The sequence below is a fragment of the Lissotriton helveticus genome, chromosome 5_1, assembly GCF_964261635.1.
Source record: "Lissotriton helveticus chromosome 5_1, aLisHel1.1, whole genome shotgun sequence".
Taxonomy (NCBI): Eukaryota; Metazoa; Chordata; class Amphibia; order Caudata; family Salamandridae; genus Lissotriton; species Lissotriton helveticus.
The window spans coordinates 1,507,817,244-1,507,831,118 of NC_136065.1; positions in this window are offsets into that span (position 1 = coordinate 1,507,817,244).

The window sequence follows — 13,875 nt, forward strand, 5'->3', positions numbered from 1 at the left end:
TGTCTCCACCTCGTTTGCTTGCATTAATCGTGTCTATCACAAAATATTTGAGTGAAGTATTAACACTTTGGTGGTGGTCCGAAGTGTCTTGCCACTGGATAAGTATTGTCTACATTAGTGATAGCTCTCAAATGTTGGAGAATACGTTGGTGCACAGGTAGTTTCGTGCTACCAACGTATTTCAATGGACAGGGGCATTGTAAAACATAGATTGCATATTCAGTTTTACAGGTCAATACCTGCGTTATCGGATGTTGTATCTTGCTAAAGCCATCAGTATAGGTTTTGGTGTTAATTCCATGATTGCAAGCTTTGCAAGTCTTGCATTTGAAGAACCCCTTGTTATTTTGCCACCATGTGGACTTCATGATGGGTTCAGGATTAGTGTCTACTATTTGATCTCTGAGGGAGGGTGCCCTGCTGTAGGTTAAAGACACCCTTTTGGGTAGACCAGCACCAATAATAGGGTCACTTTTAACTAAGGGCCAATGTTTGTTAACAATCCTGTAAATTTCACGATGTTGTTTACTGACGCCAGTGATGATTCTAAAATTAGTAGCCTCCCCTGACTTCATTTCTCTCTCATTTGGCTTATTGTCAGGTTGGTTTCTGGTGTTAGTAATGAGGAGTTCCTCTCGGGTAAAATTCATGGATTTAGCCCTGGCCTTTTCAATAGTTTGAATTGAATAGCCCCTTTCAAGGAAACGCTCTCTACTCTCCACTTGGGCTTGTTCTAGGTCTATAGGATTACTGCACACACGTCTCATCCTTAGCATCTCCCCATAGGGGATACTTGATATGAGACGCATAGGGTGTGCGCTTGCCGCATGTAGACTGCTGTTGCCAGCAGTAGCTTTGCCGAAAATTCTGGATTCAAGTCGATTTTTGTCAATGTACAACTCAGTGTCTAGAAATGTGACTGTGCTTTGACTTAGAGTAGCAGTGAATTTAAGATTTAAATCATTCGGATTGTTGTTGTCTATAAACTTTAACACTGCCTCCTCACTGCCTCTCCATATAACAAATACATTGTCGATAAAACGATACCAAGCAATCACATTGTTTTCAACAGTTTGTAGGTGTGTGGTCCTTAGTACCAGCTCCTCCAAAGCTCCCATGTGCAAACATGCGAAGCTCGGGGAGAAGCTGGCACCCATCGCCACCCCTTGCAATTGCCGGTACATTAGGTTGTTAAACATGAAAATGTTGTTTGTTAAACAAAATTCTAACATATCCAATAGCATTACATTGTGCTCTCCAAAAATAGAGGCTCGTCTTGATAGATAATATTTTACCGCTGACAGTCCATCCGTGTGTGTAATATATATATATATTCATATATACACTGAAAAACACCAGAGGTTTCAGGGACGTTATAGTTAGGAATTAGCATTTAAAAGTGTTGTCACTGACCACGTCATGAGCAATGTAAAATGTGGTGTCATCAGCAGTGCATTGTAGGGGGGTGAGTTATAGTTAGCTCAACTAACTATAACGGTCGAATTTCTCTGGTTTCGTACAAGTGAAATGTCCAATTAACTATAACGTCCCTGAAACCTCTGTTTTTATCAGTGAATTTCTAAGGTTTTTGTGAATGCTAGTTCCTAACTGTATTGTCACTGAAACTTCTGTTTTTTTCAGTCAATTTCTAAGGTTTTTTAAATGCTAATTTCTAATTATGCCTACATAGGTAGGACATGTGCAGAAAGAGGAAAAAAGGCGCAGAAAGAGGCAAGAGAAGTGCAGAAAGATGCAACAGAGGTGCAGAAACAGACAAGAGAGGTGCAAAAAGAGGCAAGAGAAGTTCAGAAAGGATCAACAGAGTTGCAGAAGGAGGCAAGAGGGTTGTAGAAGATTGTAAGAGAGTTGCAGACTGAAGCAAGAGCAGTGCAGAAAGAACCAACAGAGGTACAGAAAGAGGCAAGAGGGGTGCAGAAAGGGGCAAGAGAAGTGCAGAAAGAAGAAGGAGAAGGGCATAAAGAAGCAACATAGGTTCAGAAAGAGGCAATAGAAGTGCAGAAAGAAGCAACAGAGATGCAGAAAGAGGCAAGAGGGGTGCAGAAAGAGGCAAGAGGAGTACAGAAGGAAGCACAAGATATGCAGAAAAAAGGCAAGAGGGGTGCAGACAGAGGTAATATAGGTACAGAAAGAGGTAAGAGGGGTGCAGAAAGAGGCAAGAGGGGTGCAGAAAATTGGCAAGACAGGTACAGAAAGAAGCAAGAGCAGTTCAGAAAGAACCAAGAGAGTTGCAGAATGAGGCAACAGGGGTACAGAAAGAGGCACAAATGGTACAGAAATAGGCAAGAGTTTGCACACCATTAGTTCCAATTTAACAACCACATTTAGCAATAAATAAGAGGTGGCCATTCTAGGTTTGCAAAGGGCCTTCCGCCACGCTATAACACTTGTTGCTGCAGTTTTGGTAATGTTTGAGCCGTATGAGCTAGAAACAAGGGTTTTTTTGTTCAAAATCTGCAGATTATGCAGGAGATGATGGAGTATGTGGCAAATGCGGAAAATGTATAATAATGTGAAAGTCGGTACGGCCAAAAAGATGTATAACTCCAGTGGCCCTGCTCATACCTCTGACTAGGTCCAGAAGTGCTCCTCAGTGGTTCCTTCTTTTTTTTGTCTCATTGCGTTTATAGTTTTGCTTCTATGGAAGCGAAGAAGACTAAACTTGAGCTTACCACTCCACAACACAGACTATCATCTCACATAATTACTCTCCATAACCCCACTCCTATACCACATACTTTCTATCTACATAATTTCACAGCACAATATACCACATAATTTCACTGCACACAACATACATCCACTCCAATGCAAAAAACATTAATAGAAAACTTTTACATTTACAACGCCAGTAGCACTAACGCTCGCAAATGCGAGACCTATTACATTGCAAATGCTTCTTTAACTAGTAGTCGAATTTGCAGATAGGTGGAGAAAGGGTGCTGGGCCTCCGACCAACGCTTAAGATTTCCGCTGGGTAGGACTTACAGGACATACCAGAAGGGCTTCTTGACCCCCAAAGTCTCTCACGAGTAAAGTGGACTTCATCCTCCAACCCTTAGTGTGCCAGGATGCGTGCTTGCAGAGAGGTGGAGAAAGGGGTGCGGGGCCTCCGCAGTGCTCTTTGAAATCCCACTGCGTGAGACTTACTGGAAGTAACAGGAGTGGTAGTTGCCACCCAAGAACATCCTTTGGGGCCAACTACCTCTTCTATTACCTCCAGTAACTCCCACAAAGCAGGATTGCTAAGTTCTCATAGCAGGCCACTCCCCCGGTGCCCACCACTCTGCAAATGTGCTCCCTGGCACGCTCTTGGATGGGAAGTGAAGTCCCTTTCGCTGCTGGGGGTCCTTTGGGGTCACTAGCCTATCTGTTATCTCCAGTAAGCCCCACACAGTGGGATTGCCCCCTTTTTACACCACTCTACAAATGCGCGTCCTGGTGCACTACTTCTTGGGGGATGAAGTCCACTTTAGTTCTGAGGTCCTCAGGACACAATGGGACCTCATCACCCCACCAGCAGTGTGCCAAGAGGTGCATTTGCAGAGCGGTGTGAAAAGGGGCGTGGCCTTGTACCACCTCTCAGCAATCCCAATGTGTGGGGCTTACTGGAGGTCCCTGGCGGCCTAGTTGGCCCCCAGGGACCTTCAATAGAGATGAGGACTTCATAACTCAACCCAGAGCGCAGAAGGAGGATCGTTTGCAGGGTCGTGCAGGGAGGTAGCAGGCCCTCTGGTGAGCAGCCGTTTCTTTAAAAACATTTTTTTATGAAAGGGGGTCCGTGGCCCTGGGGACCCCATCCCCCGGGGCATACCCAGCATTCTTTTGTTTTGTCTTAAAAAAACATTAAATATAAAAAGGGAGGGGGGCAGCGAGGACCCCCTCCCGGCCCATTTTTGGCCCCAGGGACCCCATCCCTCGGGGCTTGTCCATTCCTTCTTTTTTTTTCTTTTACAGGGTGAGGGGCCATGCGGTCCCCCTCCTGGGCCTTTTTTAGTCCAGGGGACCCCTTCCCCCGCCATTGCTTTATTTTTAACATAAGGGGAGGGGGGCCAAGCAGCCCCCCCTCATTGGCCATTTTTGGCCCCGGAGACCCCATCTCCTGGAGCTTGGCCACTCCTTTTTTTAGAATTAAACTGAGGGAGGCCGAGTGACCCCCTTCTGGGCCATTTTTGGCCCCGGGGTCCCATCCCCGGGGCATGGCCACACATTTTGATGCCCACACGCTGCAGAACCCCCTCCAAACTGTTTAAAGTCCTGGGTAGGTGGTAGTCCCCAGGGGTCCCCAACGGACCCCCGCATTTTAATCAAGAGTACTTGGGGAGGTGGTGGTCCCTGTGGCAGCATGGGTGGGCTTGGGCCCTCCCACACTTTGTTTTTCAAAGTAGCCATATGATTATGCCTTCTCTGCTCCTTGGATCAGTGTTACGGGTCCCCCAGGCAAACAATATTGTCCAACAGGTTGGAAAATACCTCGGTGGAGTATACTAGTTAACCCTCCAACTCTGGATGCTCCTTCCGCCAATCAACCAAATCGTGTCTTGGTCCGACTTATATAAAGACCTCTGAACTCGTTCAGAAAAGATACGCAAGGTGGTCGGTGTTTTCTATAAGAGGCAAATGAGGACAAAAAAACAAAAAACAAAGTAGCCCTCGGGAGATAGCAGTCCCTGGAGCGGCGGCCCCCCGCATTGAAATCATATAGCCCCAGGGAGGTAGTGGTCCCCGTGGCTTGGGGATGCCTACGAGGCGCCCCGATCTAAATACATTAAAGCCCCAGGGAGGTGGCGTTCCCCAGGGATTAGGGGGCCTGCGAGGCCCCCACCCTAAAATTATGTAATGCCTCGGGGGAGGTGGCAGTCCCCAGGGCAGCTTGGGGGGGCAGGAGCCCCCCATGCATGTTTATCATATTTGTGCCCCCACATATGTTAAACTAAGCCCCAGGGAGGTGTCGGTCCCTGGGGCTGCAGGAGCCCCTGCGGGCCCCCGCTACACAATTAGGTATTGCCCCCAGGACGGCTTAAAGAAAACTAAGCGCAGAAGCCAGCACTTCACTTTTTTTTCTACGTTTTGTGCTGGATTCACACACCCTGCGATAATCCTGCAAAAACTAAAATAGAAATGCTTTTTTGGGCCCTCAGGGACCCTGTGGGACCCCTTGAGCAGGCCTAGGGGGTCAGAGTGTTTCTACCCTGCCCCTTTTCTTTTTGTAATGCTTTTTTCTTGTGACTCATTTCTATCAAGTTACAAGATAGCTGCCAACACTTCTTGGTTCGGAGTGTTGGCAGCCAATCAGAATGAAGCTTGTGGTATGGAGGGTTCACGGATCCTCCCTAGCCACCAGATATTCATATTTTTATTTTATTTTAAAATTTCTCAGGAACTACTGAATGGATTTACACCATTTAAAGCAAAGAGTGCACTCTGGACCAAGCACTACCTCGCTGCCAAATTTGGTGTAATTCCGTTCAGCAGTTCGGGCTATAGACGCATCCTACGGCAATGAACATGGAGAAAAAGCGTTTTGGGATCCCCCTTTTTTCTCGTTCCCCCGCTTGACGAATCACCCCGAAACTTTCAAGACAGGAGCTGATCGGAGCGCCCCATTAATTTTGAAAATTTCGCGAAGATTCGTCAAAAAGCGACAAAGATATTGGCAAATCAAAAAAGGCTTTTCCTATGGAAACTAGGTCCTAACTATAACTACTTACTGGCGATGCATACAAATAATATAAAATCTATTTAAAAAACATTTGATTATAAATTAAAACATTAAACTATTTAAAAATCTTTAAACTTAAATTACCCACTCCAATCAGTGCACCAGTAGGGAAAGTGTTTGATAGCGAAGGGGTAAACATTACTATTCTAACTCCAGTGAGTGCAACAGTAGGGAAAGTGTTGAATAGCGAGGGGTACAAATTGCTATTCCCACTCCAATGAGTACGACAGTAGGGAAAGTGTTGGATAGCGGAGGCATAACATTTACTATTCTCACTCCAGTCAATGCAACAATAGGGAAAGTGTTGGATAGCAGAGGGGTAAACATGACTATTCCCACTCCAATGAGTGCAACGGTAGGGAAAGTGTTGAATAGAGAAGGACTACAAATTACTATTCGCACTCCAGTGAGTGCAAAATTAGGGAAAGTGTTGGATAGTGGAGGAATAAAATGTACTATTCCCACTCCAGTGAGTGCAACAGTAGGGAAAGTGTTGGATAGAGGAAGGATAAAATGTACTGTTCCCACTCCAGTCAGTGCATCAATAGGGAAAGTGTTGGATTGCGAAGGGGTAACATTTATTATTCTCACTCCAGTTAGTTCAAAATTAAAAACAAACAAAATATCATCAACTGAATCATTTTTTTTAAAGTAAGTAAAAAAAGATAAAAATGTAAAAAATGCAAAATTTAAATATATTTAATATTAAAAATAAAAACATATGTTAATGTTAAATACATATCACAAATACCTACAAATATTGTATCAAATAACATTTTAAATATAATTTAGAAACAAAAAAGTATTTTTAAATAGAAATTATTTAACTAAAACATTAATTATTACATAAATGTAGTCTATTTACTTCCTAGCCTATAACATCACACTACTCACAACCCATACTGAAAACAAAAAAAGTGTTTGCATAATAAACATAATTAATTATCAATTAAATACATTTTATTAAGAAAAAACAAATTAAAACACATAAAATGTAATTACCTTCAGACCCTTTACATGTATAATCCCAACCGAAGGCGCGCCTAAGGCAAACCCCATCACCAATTCAACTCGGAAGCTTTTTTCCGGTCCAGGGAAGGCATGGCTTGGCAGTTCGGGCTGGACTGTTCCCATGAGTCACAGGGTCAGACTGATTTGCATATAACCATGTCTGAACTGGGGTGGCAGAGTGGGATAAAGAACGGTGATGGATCAAACCCTGATCTTTTGACTGGGTGTGAGTGTTTGATTGGTTCAGATGCTCCGTCCATCACCACCCCCTTTTGTACCGCTAAGACAAGCCAGTCTACGCCCGTCCGCGCCTGGAGCGCGCCCAGCGCCAGAACACCTGGCCTTCGCCACTGCCAGCCCACCCGACGGAGCTACGACACCGCCACCCTCCACGCGCTCAACACCGGCCGGACCCCTGCCTGCCACCGAGCCACCCCGAAACGCACCCACGGACCCTTCACCTGCCAAGCCTGCAAATTCACCTGCCTCAGAACCTGCGACACACCCACCAGGCCAGACACCAGCAACAACCACCTCAAGTGCATCCTGCTCAACACCTGCTCCATCCACAGGCACGCCGTCGAACTCTGGAACCTCCTCGACACAACAACGCCGGACGTCGCCTTCCTCACAGAAACATGGATGAACGCCCCCTCAGCCCCCGACATAGCCATAGCCATCCCGGAGGGCTACAAGATCACCAGGAAGCACCGCATCAACCAAACAGGAGGAGGCATCGCCATCGTCCACAGAAACACCATCCGCATCACGACCAACTCCGATGACACCCTCACCGCCGCCGAGCACCTTCACTTCCAGATACACACTGACCCCAAGACCACCCTCAGAGGTACCCTCATCTACAGACCCCCGGGACCACGCACACAATTCAGCGAACCCATCGCAGACTTCATCAGCCCACCCGTCCTCACCTCCCCAGACTACATCCTCCTAGGAGACCTCAATTTCCACATAGAAAACAACAATGACAACAACACCACCACCCTGCTGGACAACCTCGCCAACCTCGGACTCAAGCAACTGGTGAACACCCCCACCCACTACGCCGGCCACACGCTCGACCCAGTCTTCTCCTCCAGCAACCACATCTCCTTCAGCCACACCACCGAACTACATTGGACAGATCACAGCTGGGTCCATTTCAACTTCAGGAAAACGACGACCTACCACCACCCGCAACAGGCCCCCCGTAGATGCTGGAGCAAGATCACCACGGACCAGCTCACCACCTCACTCAGCCAGAACCCTCCCACCAACACTACGGACTCCAACGAATCAGCTCGCAACCTCACACAGTGGCTCACCAACTGCGCCGACGCCCTTGCACCACTGAAGAATCCTCCCAGCAGACCCAGCAGCAAGAAAGCCTCGTGGTTCACCATCGACCTCAAAAACTCCTAGCAATCCTGCCGTACCCTCGAGAAAACCTGGCGCCACGACCAATCGATAGAAAACATGACAGCCCTCAAGAACGCCATCCGCAAACACCACCAACTGATCCGCACCACCAAAAGGACTGCATTCAGAGAACGACTGGACAACAACGCCCACAACAGCAAGGAACTCTTCAGCATAGTCAAAGAGCACTCCAGCCCCAGGCCAGCAACAACGACATCACGCCCTCGCAAGACCTCTGTGACTCACTCGCCTCATTCTCCCACCGCAAGATCGCCGACATACACAACAGCTTCGGTGCCCAGACCACGCGCCCAACCACCGAACCAACGCCCCCCACCACCACCCTTTGCACCTGGACCCCCGTCAGTACCGAAGACACCACCCGCGTGATGAACACCATCCACTCCGGCTACCCGGCCGACCCATGCTCACACCACATCTTTAACAAAGCTGACTCCATCATCGCACCCCAACTCCGGAACGTTATTAACAACTCCTTCGCATTTGCCACATTTCCAGAGAGCTGGAAACATGCGGAGCTCAGCGCCCTCCTGAAGAAACCCACCGCGGACCCCACGGACCTCAAGAACCTCCGCCCCATCTCGCTCCTCCCTTTTCCCGCCAAAGTCATCGAGATGACCGTCAACAAACAGCTTACCGCCTTCCTCGAAACGAACGGATCCCTTGACCCATCGCAGTCTGGCTTCCGAGCAAACCACAGCACCGAGACCGCCCTCATCGCAGCCACCGACGACATCAGGACCCTGCTTGACAACGGGGAAACTGCTGCCCCCATCCTCCTCGACCTATCAGCCGCATTCGACACAGTCTGCCATCGCACCCTAACAACTCGCCTCCACCACGCCGGGATACAAGGAAAAGCTCTGGAATGGATCACCTCCTTCCTCCCCGACAGAACTCAGAGAGTCCGCCTCCCCCCCTTCCGCTCAGCGGCCACCAATATCATCTGCGGCGTTCGTCAAGGCTCCTCGCTCAGCCCCACCCTCTTCAACATCTACATGAGCCCCCTCGCAGCCATCGCACGCCAACACAATCTGAACATCATCTCCAACGCTGACGACACCCAGCTGATCCTCTCCCTCACCACGACCCCGCCACCGCCAGAGCCAACTTCCATGAAGGAAGGAAAGACGTCGCGGAATGGATGAAGCTCAGCCGTCTAAAACTGAACTCAGACAAGACGGAAGTCCTCCTCCTCAGACCATCACCCTCCGCCTGGGACGACTCCTGGTGGCCCCCCGCACTGGGCACTGCCCCCAAACCCACGGACCACGCTCACAACCTGGGCTTCATCCTGGACTCCTCCCTCACGATGACCAAGCAAGTCAACGCCGCCTCATCATCCTGTTTCAACACCCTGCGCATGCTCCGAAAGATCTTCCGGTGGATCCCCACCGAAACCAGAAAGACGGTCACCCAGGCCCTCGTCACCAGCCGACTGGACTACGGGAACGACCTCTACGCTGGAACCACAGCCAAACTACAGAAAAGATAGCAGCGCATACAGAACGCCTCTGTACGACTCATCCTGGACATCCCCCATCACAGCCACATCTCTGCCCACATGAGAGACCTGCACTGGCTCCCCGTCAGCAAGAGGATCACATTCCGGCTCCTCACCCACACACACAAGGCTCTCCACGACATGGGCCCCAAATACCTCAACAACCGCCTCACGTTCTACACACCCACCCGCCAGCTCCAATCCGCCAGCCTCGCCCTCGCCACTGTCCCTCGGATTCACAGAACCACCACCGGAGGAAGATCCTTCTCCTACCTGGCGGCCAAGACATGGAACTCCCTTCCCTCCCACCTGCGGCTGACCCAGGACCATCTCTCCTTCAGGAAGCAACTCAAGACCTGGCTCTTCGAGTAGTAGCAGCACCCAACCCCCCCCCTCTCAGCGCCTTGAGATCCTAGCGGGTTAGTAGCGCGCTTCATAAATGCGATGATTGATTGATTGAACAACCCACACTTTAACACATACTGTAAAAAAATTAATTACACAATTTTAAAAAATCAATTAAATGACTAATAGTATTTAACAACTAATTATAAAGTAAGTAAAATTAATTTACTCCACACCCTTCATCCTTTTAAACCTAAAACCCAAACACAAAAATACAATAATTAAACAATTACTCTAATTAATTATCAATGAATTAATGATATTATTTATCAATTAATTAATTAAAAATAAATTACTTCCCACCCTTTGCTCCTATAATCCCCACAACCCGCACCTAAAATTAATTACACAATTACCATAATTATTTATGAATTAATTAATATTACTTAACAATTAATTATTGATTAATTACAAATAAATTACTTGCCACCCTTTACCCCTATAAACTCTACAACCCACACCTAAGTTTACCCCAAAGAATAAAAACACAATTACCCATATAAAATGTCAATTAAAGAAATATTAATAAATAAAAAATATTCATTAATTTATTATAATTATATTACTTCCCACCCTATTCTATAAACCCACAACCTGCTATGGAACTAAAAAACGCAAAATGTAATTAAAATAAAATTAATAACTACGAAAAACTTAACACATATATTAAAAAACATAAGCAATACTTATACAAAAAAATGCATCACATACATTTAAAACAACCATATTTTTGCAAAAGATATTAATGTCTTCTATATTTTTAAAATCGATGTTCTTACCTTAAAGTCGATATTCTTGACCACAATATTCTTGCTGTCTATATTTCTGTGTCCCGATATTTAAAAATCGATATTAGTGTAAGTCTCCATTTCCATCTCCATATTTTGACTGAATACCCTCTATATATAGCACTCCTATTCTGAATGAGGAGCATAGTGTTATGAAGTTATGCTTAAATGTTTTCCACAATGATGGGTGCCAAGCTACCTGTCGTACCCCTGAGAGCCAATATAAGTCCAAATTGGAGTCTCTGTGTGTGCTGTGGAAAAGAGGTCCCAAATGCCTTTAACGTTCTATAGTGATCACAGGCAAAGCAGATCCATCTATTGGAGAGACAGAAACGAAAAGCACATATCAATGCAGTTCAATTTATCCTTAAGTCAAGATACGCCTACTAGTTGTCCCCTGTATTCATACGAAGTTGACAACTCATATTTCATCTTTGTTGTGCCTGCTTGTATCAGCGAGAACACAGAGCCACCACCCTTCTCCTATATGCGGTTGTATCCGCATATAGGGGAAACAGAACAAATACCCCAATACTACTAATCAGTGATACAAATCAGATCAGTCATGGTCGCACACGGGGAGGCAGAGCACACACCTTGATCGTTGTTGTACCATATTCTACAACATGTAATTTTATGCACTGCTATTGATGTAAGAATAAAACCTATAGGTTTACAACACATATATAGTTAACTCATATACATTAAGGGGCTCATTATGATGGAGGATTTTCCGCATCCTCCGGGCCGACGGAAGCCACCGCCGGCCCAGAGGATGTGGAAAATCCTCTGCGGACCCACCAAAGACCCACCGCCACATTAGGATGGCTGGTGGGTCCTGGTTTCAGTCCGCCGCTTTTCCGCCGTGGTTGACTTACAACCGCGGCGGATAAGCTGTAACATGGCTGGCCAGCCATATTAGGATGGAGTAAAAAGTATGCTTTTCCACGGCGGCTTTTCCGCCGTGGAAAAGCATACGGACCTTCACTTCGGGGGCCCGTTGCGGGCCCCCTGGGTGAAGGGAGGGTGGGGGTTGCACAACATTTGTGTGAACAAAGCGGCAGGCCCCGCGCGGTGCCTGCCGCTTTGTGCACGCAAATGCTGTGCATGCATTTTTAACATTGCGGCGGGTGCAGCTTGAAGCTCCACCCGCCGTAATGTTAAAAATAGAGGATGTGACCGCCACCCTGGCGGTCACATCCTAATCTGTATGGAGGGACCGCCGCTGCCCCTGCGGACAGTCCCTCCTACTCTATGGTGGCGGACGGACTCAAGTCCGTCCGCCATCATAATCGGCCCCTTAATTCTTTATCAAATGACATGACAGAGAAGATGAATATCATAGTATTACGATCACTGCTCTTCTTCTTTATCTATTACCAAATGTACAACAGTGTGTAAGAAAGAAACTACTGAACCATTGTCGAACTTGTTACAGTACTGCAGAAGAGCATTGGCGTCTACGGTGTTTACAGCAGCGATCACCAGCCTTTTCTACAATGAGAGCTTAAAGGTAATGAATTAAGCTAAGGAAAATCAACCCAAGCTACTAACACAAATGATCAGTGTTACAACAATGCTATTTCAAGCAAGCTTCCATTAGTGGCTGAATAGTGACTCCTTAGTGCATCAGTCAAGGTCACCATAGGAAATGTCAAAACAAGCTTGAGCAATTTTAATTTTAAACGCCTCTACATACTTTAGCAGTAATATACGCAATGCTGCCTGGCAACCAAGAAAGAACATAAGTAACCAGACTTGCAATGCTGCATTAATTACAGTTTAACTATTACCATTAAATATATCTGTTCTCCAGACTTCAGCTTATCGGTTTCAAAAAGCACACATTTTACTTTTCAATACACTCTTTTTTTATTTTAGGAACATGCCTAATTCAACCAAACAAAAGATTTTCCTTTACTAGGTTGGGCTGCACATAAGTGAGCTCCTCACAACTCCTGAGGGCCAATTACGATGTCGTTAGGAAAGCATTCCCACCGAATCGGGTTAGGAATGCTTTCCAAACAATTCATATTCTTGGAGTTCTAACGACTGATCACGATGTGTCCAGATACTTACAGACTCAGTTCGGTCAGACTCCCATTGCCTTCAATGGGAGCCTGTGTTCCGAACGAGAACACAGACTCCCATTGGAAAAAGAGGTGCTTGGGGAAAACCTTGCACCCTGTGGCGGGCACCCCATGGTGCCTGCCACACTGTGCTTGGTTGGGAAGGGGGGTCCCTTGGGTACACCCACGGACACCATCCGGAGGCCTACGGGTGAAGGGGGGCCTGCTACAGGCCCCCAAAGACCAATTCCCGCAGCTGTTTCATCTGGGTCAAACCTGTTCGGAACCGCTGTCCGAATTGGTCACCGTACTCGCTCATTTGGAAACCGTCTCTATTGAGCTGAACGATTCTGCTCCGATTGACTCGGGCTACCTGAATCCCATTCGGAATGGATTCGGACAGCCCGGATGGCTTCCTTGTATCATACTCGGTCGTCCGGAAAAGTGGCTGATTCTGTAGGAAACAAGGGTTCCGAAGCGGATTTGACAATACTGAATCCCATCAAAGCCCTTCCTAATTACATCGTTGGAGAACCCTGTATGAAACCACAGAGTTTCAGCAGGATCAAGGCATAGGTGAACCCTGACCTCTGAAGATGCTCAGCTTTTCTGTCATGTCCATGAGTGTGGTGTCAGTCCCATGCAAACAACAGGCCTCGGATGGAAACCACCGAAGAAGGTATTATTATTCAGATGCACAGGGAGGTGAGATATTCCCTTCACTATGAGGATTTTTGCCCTGTGTGGGAAACAGCTATTGTCTGATAGGTTACCAGGTTTTCTAGAGCTCCATTTGTTCTCTTAGAATAGTAATGATGGCAAGTTTGATATCCTGGGGGACCCTACCAAACCGGAGAGAGAAGGACGCCAGCAAGCTTTATTGTAAATGGAATAAAGATGAATTGACCCAATTTGATG